The sequence below is a fragment of the Leopardus geoffroyi genome, chromosome D3 (genome assembly GCF_018350155.1).
Source record: "Leopardus geoffroyi isolate Oge1 chromosome D3, O.geoffroyi_Oge1_pat1.0, whole genome shotgun sequence".
NCBI classification, from domain to species: domain Eukaryota; kingdom Metazoa; phylum Chordata; class Mammalia; order Carnivora; family Felidae; genus Leopardus; species Leopardus geoffroyi.
In genome coordinates, this window is record NC_059339.1 from 93,326,557 (window position 1) to 93,337,845 (window position 11,289).

Genomic DNA, 11,289 nt, shown 5'->3' on the forward strand with positions numbered 1-11,289 from the left:
CACCCTGCTTTTCAAACACATGCCCGCCCAGCTTAGTCTTTTTCCCCTGTTCTTTCCCTGGAAAAGGGTGAATTCCTCTTCTGGAATTTCATTTGCTAATCCAAGCATGTCCTGTCCAGACACTCAGCTATGGCCTTGCAGGAAAAATATTTGGGGGGAGGGGCGAGGGGAGGGTGGACTCTCACTTAGCCAAATGTTTTGGCCATTTTTAGAGCTAATTTCCACTTTTCCACTTTTCCTACTTGTAATGGGTTAAATTGTGTCCCCCCCACTCAAGAAGGAAACGTTCAAGTCCTAACACCCAGGGCCTCAGAATGTGACCTTGTTTGGAAATAGGGCCACTGCAGATGTAACTAGTTAAGATGAGGTCATAATGGGGAGGGCGGGCCCCGATCCAATAGGATTCGTGTCCTTTTGAGAAGACAGAGACACCAAACAGAGACCAACTGAGACCAGAGGCAGAGACCGGAGTGAGGAGACTGCACACCAGGGAATGAACGCCAAGGATCACCAGCAGCCGCCGGAAGCTGGAAGGCACAGAGAGGGACTCCCCTACCTGTTTCAGAGGGGGCACGGCTCTGCTCACACCCGTTTTAGACCTCTGGCCTCCGGAACTGGGGGAGGAGACATTGTTTGAAGCCGCCTGGTTTGTGCGCTTTGTCACGGCAGCTCTGGAAACTGACACACACCCACGGCCACGACAAAGGCCCTTCACCCCTGAGCTTGTGTCCAGCACCTTTCATGTTCCACTTTGAAACAGCACCTGAGCAGGACGGATGCTGTAGGTGCGGGTGAGCCAGGACCCTCAGGAAGCAGCTGTCCGCAGAGGAGACACCTACAAACAAGAGAGCACAGACTTACACGGATGCCCGTGTCGAACTGATTCCGCGAGGTGAAGTCTTCGTGGAGTGTGGACTGGACACGGTGGGGGGTGAGTGGTCAGCTGTGGACACGGTGGATGGTCTACATCATCTGCTGCCCGTTAAACTGCCAAAGTTTATTGACCACACCTCTTACCAGACAGCTTCTCTGCTATTGGCTTGAACGAATCAGGAAACGAAAATTTATAAACCAAGTAAGGACATATTATGAATCTGCTCCTTTCAAGCACACAACACATTTATCAGTTTTTATGTGCCATCGGATGGGAGGCATCACGAAACAAGATTCACACGAATCCTGAAGGACACCTAAGGCTTTGATCTGAAAGTCTAGAAAAGTCTGGAGTGACGCTCCTGGTTACGTACTGGTTCCACCTGCAGTGAGAGCTCTCTCCGGCTCCTGGAACTCCTTGTGGCATTAGTCTCTGCCCATAAGTCTTCTACAAGGAAGCGAGCTTGTCAGCTCAAAATTTGACCTTTGATTTCACGTATTTTGTTCAGGAAAGCACGTTACCCGACACCCAGAGCAGCACAGCAGAAAGCCCCCTGAGGCCGTGCTTCCCTTCCTGACTATCAGCTCGGAGAACCTCCCCGTCTTGATGGAAATTTCCATTCATGGGCATTTTTCTCACATGCTTCATTGAGTCTTCAAAACAACTGGATTTCTATTGGGTACGTGTTAGGAACGCCAAAGAAATTAATGATGAACAATGCAATGAACTTCAGTTGTTCTGATGGGGGAAAAGACAAACTTCTAAGGCTGGCGGCACTTGTGAGACAACAGTGCCCATTTTCTGGGCTATCTTCCATCCAGATGACGGTCCTCTGGTGATGCAGGTGACCAGCGTCCAGGTGACGCGGCAGTCCTGCGTTAAGTGTTTTCATGGACCGATTCACACGATCCCACCACTCTCCTCCAGAGCCTATGAGACAGGAACCCTGATTTTTCTCATATTATCCATGAGGAAACTAAAGCAATGGGAAGGCTGGCTTCTAATACCTAATTAGTTGATGTACCAGGAGGATTCTGCATCCTGGGTGCTATCTGGAGATCTCCTGGGGACACGTGATACGTGGATCGCCTGGGACCCGTGTGGCCGTGGGCAGCGCACCCTCAGGAAGGGTCCTGGGGAAGTGGCCTTGAAGTCAGTAGCTCAGCCACGTCAGAATGATGTGCCTTGTCTCACCCCAAGCCCTGAAGTTCAAGTACAGGTCTCACGTTCCCCTCCATTTCAGTCATTAGCAACAAGCGGATGTAAACGTAGGCACCAGGCACACCTGTGCTGGGGAGCCACAGGTTAATCATTAGGGGCCATTGGCTCCTTGTGCAGACTGACCTCAAGGGACAAGGAGGAGGGGTTTCCACGATGGCTGTCATGTGGCCTTTTCCACGCACCACATCCTCGAGCCCACCAGGAGGTTTTGTGAATTACCTCATCAATGCAATAAAAACAACAATACAAATGGCCCTGTGAGGGAGTGTGTTCTTTATTTAAAAGCCAAAGGGTAAGAAATGGTGTTTGTGGGTCAGCAAGTTTTGCTGAATCTGGTAAGTGCCCGGATCGGTTTTTAAATGCACGTTTGTATGTCTTCCGGCCACGTAAGCAAGCTGCCTTCGGTGGCTATTTCCTGGCCGAGAGTGAGTGACCGGGATAGACCTCACCCAGGAAGCCATCAGAACCAACCTTCTGAGCTTGGGTGGTGCTCACACAGACACCTCGAATCTCAATGGGTACTTGTGGCCTTATCTTAATTAATATCTTCTCTCTCTGTCTCTCTATGAAAAAAATCGCAGTGTAACTGGTGTGGTTTTTCAAACAGAATAGTACTTAATTGCCATTCTAGCTCTACCATAAAATTATATCTACAATCATTATAATTTCGAATGTTTTTTGAAAGTACCTGTGTTTTGTTCTCTCTCTCAGCGAGCAGACAGAGCCAGGAGGAGCAGTCGACATTTCATAGGATGTTTGCCGTAGACGCCTTTCTCCTACTGATGTATTCCAGAAGACGAATGTACTAGTCTAAATTAGTTTTTTTTTTTTTTTCCTTCTTTCCCTGCTGGTAATTAGCACTAGAGGGGATGGGTCTGAGTTAACTATTAATAGTTTAGAAGTAAACCTGAATTTTAGCAACAGCACATTACCAGACAGTAAAAACCTGATTCTTCTGCTTCTGTTAAGAGCTTATCAATGAATGGGAGCTTCCGACTGTGTCTGACTATCGAACAATCATGTTCCCAGCTGATGTTCGCTTATGCTGTACACTGCTGTATACCTGCACTGTTGTCTAACAGTGTTAATCTCTCCTAGCTGTGAGGGGTGCACAGAGAGCTTCCACAACGTCCCCGAGCCATCGGGCGACGCCTCCGCTCACACACCAGCCTTCGGGACTCCCCACGTCTCGCTGGAGCACCTCTGCCTAGACGTGGGGACCTAACCCAAAGCAAGGGCAGATTACGGAGCACGGAGAACCCCTGCCTCTGGCTACGTTAGCCAAGTCGACCAGGATGGCTGTTACTCTCCCGCGTGTGCTTGGAGGAAAACAAGAAACAGAGTGAGGGCAGGTGGGCACGTCCGGCACCTACACGGGGCCGGGCACGCGGGGGCTCATAGCAGCCCTCCTCCCTCTTCACCAAGCGTTTACATCTAACTATATTTAACCCCCACCAAAATGCAATGTGGCGGTAACGGACCCACCTCCCAGAGGCGAAACTTAAGCTCAGAGAGGCTGGGGACTTCGTACGTTCACATGACCGGTAACCGGCAGACTCAGGGGTCTGTCCGGGCGGATGGGCCCAAAGGTCGACCGTCGTCACTGGACCACGTGCCGTGCGTGATGGCCGTCCTCTGCCCTGTGCCCTTTGTCTTCCTCCTCCCGGTTAATCCTCCTTAGAAGAACACAGAAATATGTAAACTCGAGGAACAGGAAATAAAATTTCGAGCTCAGTGACGGCAAGCTGGAATGTGCAGAGAGCCCGTGGCCGGGACGGGAAACGTCGGTAGATGCGCCGCAGCATTCATCCAGAGCGTCCTTCCCCGCGGGAGACGAGAACGTGAGCCATCCCCCCCGGCACCTCCACCCACCCGTGCCCTGCTCTCTCTCCCAGCCGCTGCCCTGCGCCCGATCCTGCCACTTGTCACCAAATAGCCAGTGTTGTATCTCATCAGTAAAGCGGAGCAAAAAGTACTTGCCCGGAAGTCCCCGGAGGGTCGTTGGAAGAGCGAGCGACAAGAGCTGTGGAAAAGAAGACGAACGCACAGGCCGAGTGTGGCATCGCTGCTGTCCTGCTCGAGTCCGACTGCCCATCTGGCACCGGCAGGTGCACAGGGCGGGGCCCCCAGGCTGCCCGACGGCAGGAGCCAGCCGGCTACCGCAGACCCCTCGGCCCTCAGGCAGCCGCAGACCACAGTCCACAAGAGACACTGTATTTTTAGTTAAATCGAGCCTTCCTCCGCATTAAATACCCTCCCAAGATATGACGGTATCCTTTCATCAACATAATTTATTACAATCAATTTACTAGCTAGGACATTAAAAAGTGGCCCTCAGACCTTAAGCACCCTCTCTGTCCCATAAAAATCCCTCCGGCCACAAGGCTGCCTCGCAGCCCCCAAACCCTGCGGCCGGAGCGGGCATTACCTGCCCTGAGACACAGAGAGTGTGGCGCTGGCCAGGACGCCTGCCTTCTGTGAGCTATTCAAGGCGCGTGCCTCTAATAAGGCCACGGGCCCTTCAGAGATGTGACTCCTGTTAGACCCAGGGTTGCAGCCACGTCAAAGGCAGCATCTGTCCACGCCAGCCCCACAGCAGCTGGCTTACCCCAGTCCAGCTTGACGTAGCTCCTGCCCAACCTCTAAGCTGCGTTTGGGTGAAACTACGAGGCTATATTGTGGCAAATAGCTAACCTTCTCTTTTCTTAGTTTTTTTTGATGTTTATTTATTTTTGACAGGTAGAGAGAGAGAGAGAAAGACAGAGACAGAGAGACAGAGCGTGAGCAGGGGAGGGGCAGAGACAGAGGGAGACACAGGATCCAGCAGGGCTGCGAGCTGTCGGCACAGAGCCCGACGCGGGTCTGGAACTCACGAACCGTGAGATCACGACCTGAGCCGAAGTCGGACGCCCAACCGACCGAGCCACCCGGGCGCCCACTAACCTTTACCTGCGTACACGCACTGTATAGACAAAAGTCGTCTTACAGAAAGATACGCGAACAAGGCTGGGGTAAAATCGCATGGCCTTTCCAGCTGCAGCCCGTTCTCACCGGCACGGCTGCTGGGCCTAGAGCCCCCGAGCCCGACGCCCTTCCTGTCCTGTGTGTGAGGCAGCCCCTCCCGTCCAGCCTGGAGGGCTGTGGGGACCAGAGGACCGCCTGCTGGAGGGCCGAGGCTTCTCCACCCGCTTCTCCTCGACACTCCTGTACCAACAGGCAAGCCACACGCCATCAGGCGTGGTCATTTGAAGTGCACGATTCAATGATTTTCAGTACATGTACAGCCGTGCACAACCGCTGTCACCTCCCCCGCCCGAAAGAGACCCAGGGCCCGCTCGCGGCCCCAGCCGCAGCCACAGTACTCGGCCACTTTGAAAACGACAGTTGTCCAGACCCCACTGCAGAGCCCTCGGGGGTGGGGGTGGGGGTGGGGGTGGGGGCGGGTCCCCACCCGGTGTTTCCTAACACCTCCTCAGGGGAGTCAGGCTTGCCCCAGGTCCGAGAAGCACCCCGAAAGGGAGGAAGCTCTCAGGTGGCTCCAGGAGAAGAGCCACCGGGCAGTGACACGGTACGTGGTTCCCAGGAGCACAGGTTCGGGACCAGAAGTCTCCAAAGCAACATCCCGAGCTGCTCTTCTCACAGGAACGTGCGTAGAGATGCTGCTTTTTAATACGGAACAAGCTTGGTCATTTTATCAAGATGTCAAGCCCATAAAGATTCTTCCCTTGACTATATTTTTTGTCTTAATGTCAGAACTTGTTTAGAAAACTCTTTGTTTTTCATGCAAAGTCCTAAAGCGTATTAATTTAAATCTCAGTGACAATAAAACGCCACAAAGCACTGTACCTCCCCAAACTCACGCATTTCCTGTTTTTATAAAAGCCAAATGAGTTCATCATAATTAATGCTATAGAACAGATCCTGCATAATAATAATTAACCACATATTGTTAAGTGCTATCAAAAATGCATGGCATTTAATTAGCTTGAAAACAACATTCGCTGCGTATTACAAAGTGAGCTGATGTTGGTCTTGGGATGATCATTCTTCAGCAGGAAGCACTTTTCTTAACAGTCTTGTAATGTATTTATTAGTACTTCAATAATATTGAATTAGTACACTAGCAATTTAGCTTCAATATTCCATTTCAATTAAACATTTGACCTCTTTGAACCCTCTGGAATTCTCAAATTCGGGACCGGTTTGTAATTATGCCATTTGTGGATACAGTATAATATAATAACTCCAGAGTTTTATTGTCTTAGTACCTAATGGAGATGTTCGGCGTGATGAAATTGTCCAACGCGTCCGCGCCAGTTCCCCCGGGGGTGCGGATGGGGTGGGGCCGTCCGTCACAAGGTCCCTCAAGGTCACGAGGGAAAAAACGTGGCAATGGCTGAGCCTCAAGACCGGATCGGCCAGCAAACTGCTGTTCGCTCCCGCCCCGGTCACGGCCTGGCCTGTTTCCTGAGGCGAGCTCGTCTGCCCCCCCGGTATTTTCTTGTCTATGAAATGGGATAATATTGCTAAATTCACTGAACCCCCCGAAACCCCTTGGAGACCACACTAGTCTAAAATTTATATGTAAATGACTTTCTGCTAATTGGTGATAAGAATAATTTAGTAAAATGTGGGATTATGATACAATCTTTTATGGGAAGAATTATCATGAACCTCATTTTTATTCTGAAAAGAAAATGAAACTTCATTAAGATTGTCATGTGGGATTTGCATTTATATTGGCCTTTAAAAGTCATGGAGGCAACTACTACCTATAAATAAATAACATAGCTGTGTATTTAAGTACAGTGCTTTGTCTGTTGAGCAAAAATGCCAGCCCTTGACCATATGTTGCATCATCTTTTCCTAAAATTGTGTGACTTTTCATTACTCATCATTAAACCAGGTAGGGGTAGGAATCCGAGAATGGTCCCTCCCAGGGCAAAATCCCTCCTCCTCTGTGGCCCCGTGGAGCTAGAACGCCGGTATCTGCCCTCAAACGACAGTGAGGTGAGAAGTCCTGGGTACCAGCTACAGACATTTCGGCTGGAAAGGGAGAAAAGGGGAGGAAAAAGGAGTCACTGGTCCCAAGCAATTTCAAAATGGGGAAGCCCCTTGGGTTTCAAGGCGTGAGGTCCATCCTCTGTGGCTCACGGCTCTGCCCCTGAACCATCTTTCTTTTGTCTTGAAGGATAGCGTTTACTCTCCGCTGAGTGTTTTCCTTAGTCCGTTTCCCGCCTGTCCACGTTTCAGGATCTGACAGCCTTCTTTCCCTCTGCGATCCCCCTTTTCCTCTCGGACCCATCTGGCCATCTTGTGGTGACGTGAAGCCCCTGAGAACCGCGGGGACCACGCGTGCCTGCCTCAGAGTCCGCTCCAGCCCGGGGGGGGCAGGGTCACTGCCAGCGGGTCTGGGATGCTCTCGGGCTTCGCGGAGGCATCTCTCCGCCAGACCTTAATCTCCTCAGAGAGCCTTGTGTGCGTCTTCGTGACCGATCACTCTGACCCTCGGAAACTTCCCAGGTACCAGTGCGAGACTGAACCCTCCACTTTTCCCCCGGAGCAAAGATCCCTGCCAGCAGATCTCTTAATGTTGGTGTATTTTGCGATCTGGATGGACTGAGAACCTCCCAAATGATCCAGACTTAGTCCCTTTCATGTCATGGTTTTCTCCCAGTTTCCCCCCCGCCTTCCTGCTTTGGTCTACGAGCACCGGGCAGACACCGGGCTACGCCCTCAACACTTTGCCGGCAGCCGCTTCAGATAAATGATTTCACGGCTCACAAGTTCTTGCCGCGCAACCACAGGCATGGCCCCACCCAGGTTGTGGCCTCTGTAACGAGGCTCTCCTTCCTGCAACGTTGGGGTAGGCGCCCAGGCGTCTCCCCGGCCCTCACTGACAGCGAACTCCCGTCTAGATTTCCGCCAACGGCCTGTGAGGCTCACAGCTCGCACGTCTTCCGTCCATCTGTCCGTCTGCTCAACACGTGTAGCTTTTTCCTTTGTGGACCCCTGCTTCCAGCCTCGCCCACTGTCCGGCTCCAAATACACTTCTCTGTTCTTGGGTATAGTTTACAGCAACACCCTGCCTTCGGGCAAAAACGTGTTGCGTTGTGTTATCCCTCAAGCAGTCTGGGCAAGAGTCCAGCTGTACCATTAATATATAAGCATCGTACGTATAGACACACGTGCGATCCATCTATCGGGTCTGTTTCTCCTGAATTTGTGGAGCATATGGAACACACATATACAGCGTGTCTAAACATGTAGCTAATTGGCTCACGTGGTAGTGGGAACCCACAGGTCTAACACCTGTAGGACAGGCCATGCAGCTGGAACTCGGACCGGAGAGGTGGGCTTCAGGAGGCCCCTTCTCCCCCGGAAAACCTCAGTTTTTGCTCTGACAGACTCACCTGATTGGATGAGGCCCACCCCGTCTCGAGGGTGACCTCTTTGCTCAGGGTGAGCCGATGGGTGATTCCAAGCACGTGCGCATACCGCTGCCCGCAGACCCCACCCACGTTGGGGCCAACAGCTGGGGCTGCGGCCTCGACACGCGGCGTCCTCTCCCCACCCCCCACCGCCTTCATTGGCTCTGCCTTTCCCGAGGCCCCCATCGCGTGCTCCACGCCACATCATCATGCTTCCCGAGGGGGACACTCAGGGAAAGACCCAAGAGACATTCGACGCGTGGGGCGACCAAAACAGGGTTCGCCGGTGCACTTGGGAGCTCGAAACCCAGCTACTGAAAGGAAGGAACGAGAAAAACAGGGATCGGAGCAGGAACTTTGACGTAACAGACGGCGAAGAAGAAAAGGCAGGACGAGAACCGACAAAAGAGATGCCTGTTTCATATCATAAAAGACCACATAACGTGACTTTTTACTCTGTAACTTTCCCACAGACCAGACCACGCCTGCTACCCACGCACTGGTACACATCCTCCGGGGGATCTCGATACAATAGTGACGTCGTGTGTGACGCAGAAGGGGCGCGGGCTCACGGGGACAGGACATGAGCGCCCACAGGGCTGCCTGGCGACGCCCCAGCTGTCGGGCGGCGGGCACTGGCTGTGTCCTGACTCCGAGTGCCGATGGCACAACCCTGGGAGAGCGCTGGTGGTGAGTTTTGGCTGCTCCTAGAAACACTCGGACCAAGACGGAAAGGCCAACACATTCCAGGGGGTGTTGGCCTCCCGAAGGTACGAAGGCCACACTGCCTGCTCCTCAGGCCCCTCGGTTGGCCGTCTTGCTGCTTCATGAGCTGACCTGCGAGCGGCCACACCGGCCCTTGGATTCACGCCTCTTCCTGCTCAAGGACGCGTCTGGGCCCACCCCGCCCGTGTCCACAACCTCGGGGCCCGGTTCTGAGACGCATGTGGAAGGCGAGCTGCCTGGCCCTCCACCTGTCACATCTGGGCCACGTCAGCCCAGGTCAAGTTTGTCATCGGCTCCAGCCTTACCCAGACCCGGGTCCTCTGCCGGCAACTCTCCCCTCCTCCCCCTGCACTCCTGCTGCCTCCTGCAGCCTCCAGATCTCAGCCTTTTCCGTGGAGGCAGAGGGGGCCCTCTGTCCCCTGCCCGCGGCCCCGAGGCTTCTGCACTGCCATCCCCGTCCCCCCCTAGACTCCAGACTCCTGGAGGGGGCTGGGGATCGACTGAGCTCACAGTAGGTGCTCAGTAAGCATCCTCGAATAGATGACTTTGGGCTATAGACGCGCACTCTCCGTCACCGTCTGTGACCTCTGAGGCGGGAGGCAGGCTCACCTCGGGCACGGCACTTAAAGGACGTCCGAAATCCCAGCAATCGGGCTAACTAAAGATTCGGCGCAATGTTTCTTAATAAGTAAGAATTAGAGTAAAAAATCCATCAACCAAGCATCAAAAGGCGCGATCGCTGTTACTGATTTCCTTCAGCCAATGTGGCTCCGCGGGACGCTGCTACTGATCCCGGCTCCACTCGCCGCGTGGGTGGTTTGCATCATCGATTGTTTGCATACATTTTGATTGTTTTAAATTGTGCTCAAAAGTTACTTATTGTTCTCCTGATGCTCCGGGGCGGCCAGGGCGCTTCTCGGCCTGTGCCCAGGCAGAGGGCCCGTCTCGGGGGCTTCGTTTTTGGCCCTGACGTGGATGCTCTTTTGTGGGTGTCTTTTCTTGGGTTTGTTAACGCAAGATCAGGACAAGGATCAGAGGAACCTCCGCTGATAGGGTCGTAGCGCCCAAAGCCCTTAATAAATTCTTCCTCTGTGCCCCATTTGTTACCTATCTGGTTAGCGCGAGTCGATACGGACAGTGAGATAATGTAAATGTATGGGTCTGTGAGACCGTTGTTTTGCATTTACAGTCAACTTCACTCACATACTTCCAGAGTCCAAATCACCTCCCTATTTGTTCAAGCTGTGCCTGGAGTGCACGTGTGCAGGGACAGGCTGCCAAGAGCTCACGCACGGGCCCCGTGCTCCTCCCTCAGGACCTTCTTTTAGCTTCTGTGGGGCTCACGTTCGGTTCAAGGGCTCGTAGCTAGACCAGGCATGGCAGGTGGCCTCGCTCTGGCCGCTGGCTGATTCCAGCGAAAACTCCTCTTTAAATATATCACCTGTTCTCGTGGCACCCGGGTAGCTCAGTTCGGTTAAGAGTCCGACTCTTGATTTCGGCTCAGGTCGTGATCTCCCAGTTGGTGTGTCAGAGCCCCGCGTCGGGCTCGGTGCTGACAGCGTGGAGCCTGCTTGGGATTCTCTCTCTCCCTCTCTCTCTGACCCTCCCACGCTCTCTCTGTCTCTCTCTCTCAAAATAAATAAATAAGTTTAAAAATATATAAATAAATAAATATATCACCTGTTCTCGGGATATCTGGGTAACTCAGTTGGTTAAGCATCTGACTCCTGATTTCCACTCAGGTTATGATCTCATGGCTCATGAGTCGAAGCCCCGAGTCGGGCTCTGCACTGACAGTGTGGAGTCTGCTTGGGATTCTCTCTCTCTCTGCCCCTCCCCAAATGTGCCCTCTCTCTCTCTCTCTCTCTCTCTCAAAATACATAAATAAACTTAAAAATTAAAAAAAATAAATGAATGTATCACCTCTTCTTAAATTCAATGGGTGCCAGACTGAGTTCAGTAACTGTGTAGTGAACTAACTTTACCCAAAGAGAGCTGCGGCCATGGTCGTGGCTCCCGGTGGGCGACCTCTACATT

At 52.6% G+C, this 11,289-nt stretch overlaps 1 long non-coding RNA gene across 1 annotated transcript; it reads left to right on the forward strand.

The window, feature by feature from the left end:
• Positions 1–382: 382 nt before the first annotated feature.
• On the forward strand, positions 383–4,370 carry LOC123587968. Its single transcript, XR_006707636.1, has 2 exons — positions 383–2,613; positions 2,807–4,370. It is a non-coding gene; the product is annotated as an uncharacterized LOC123587968 (long non-coding RNA).
• Positions 4,371–11,289: the final 6,919 nt, after the last annotated feature.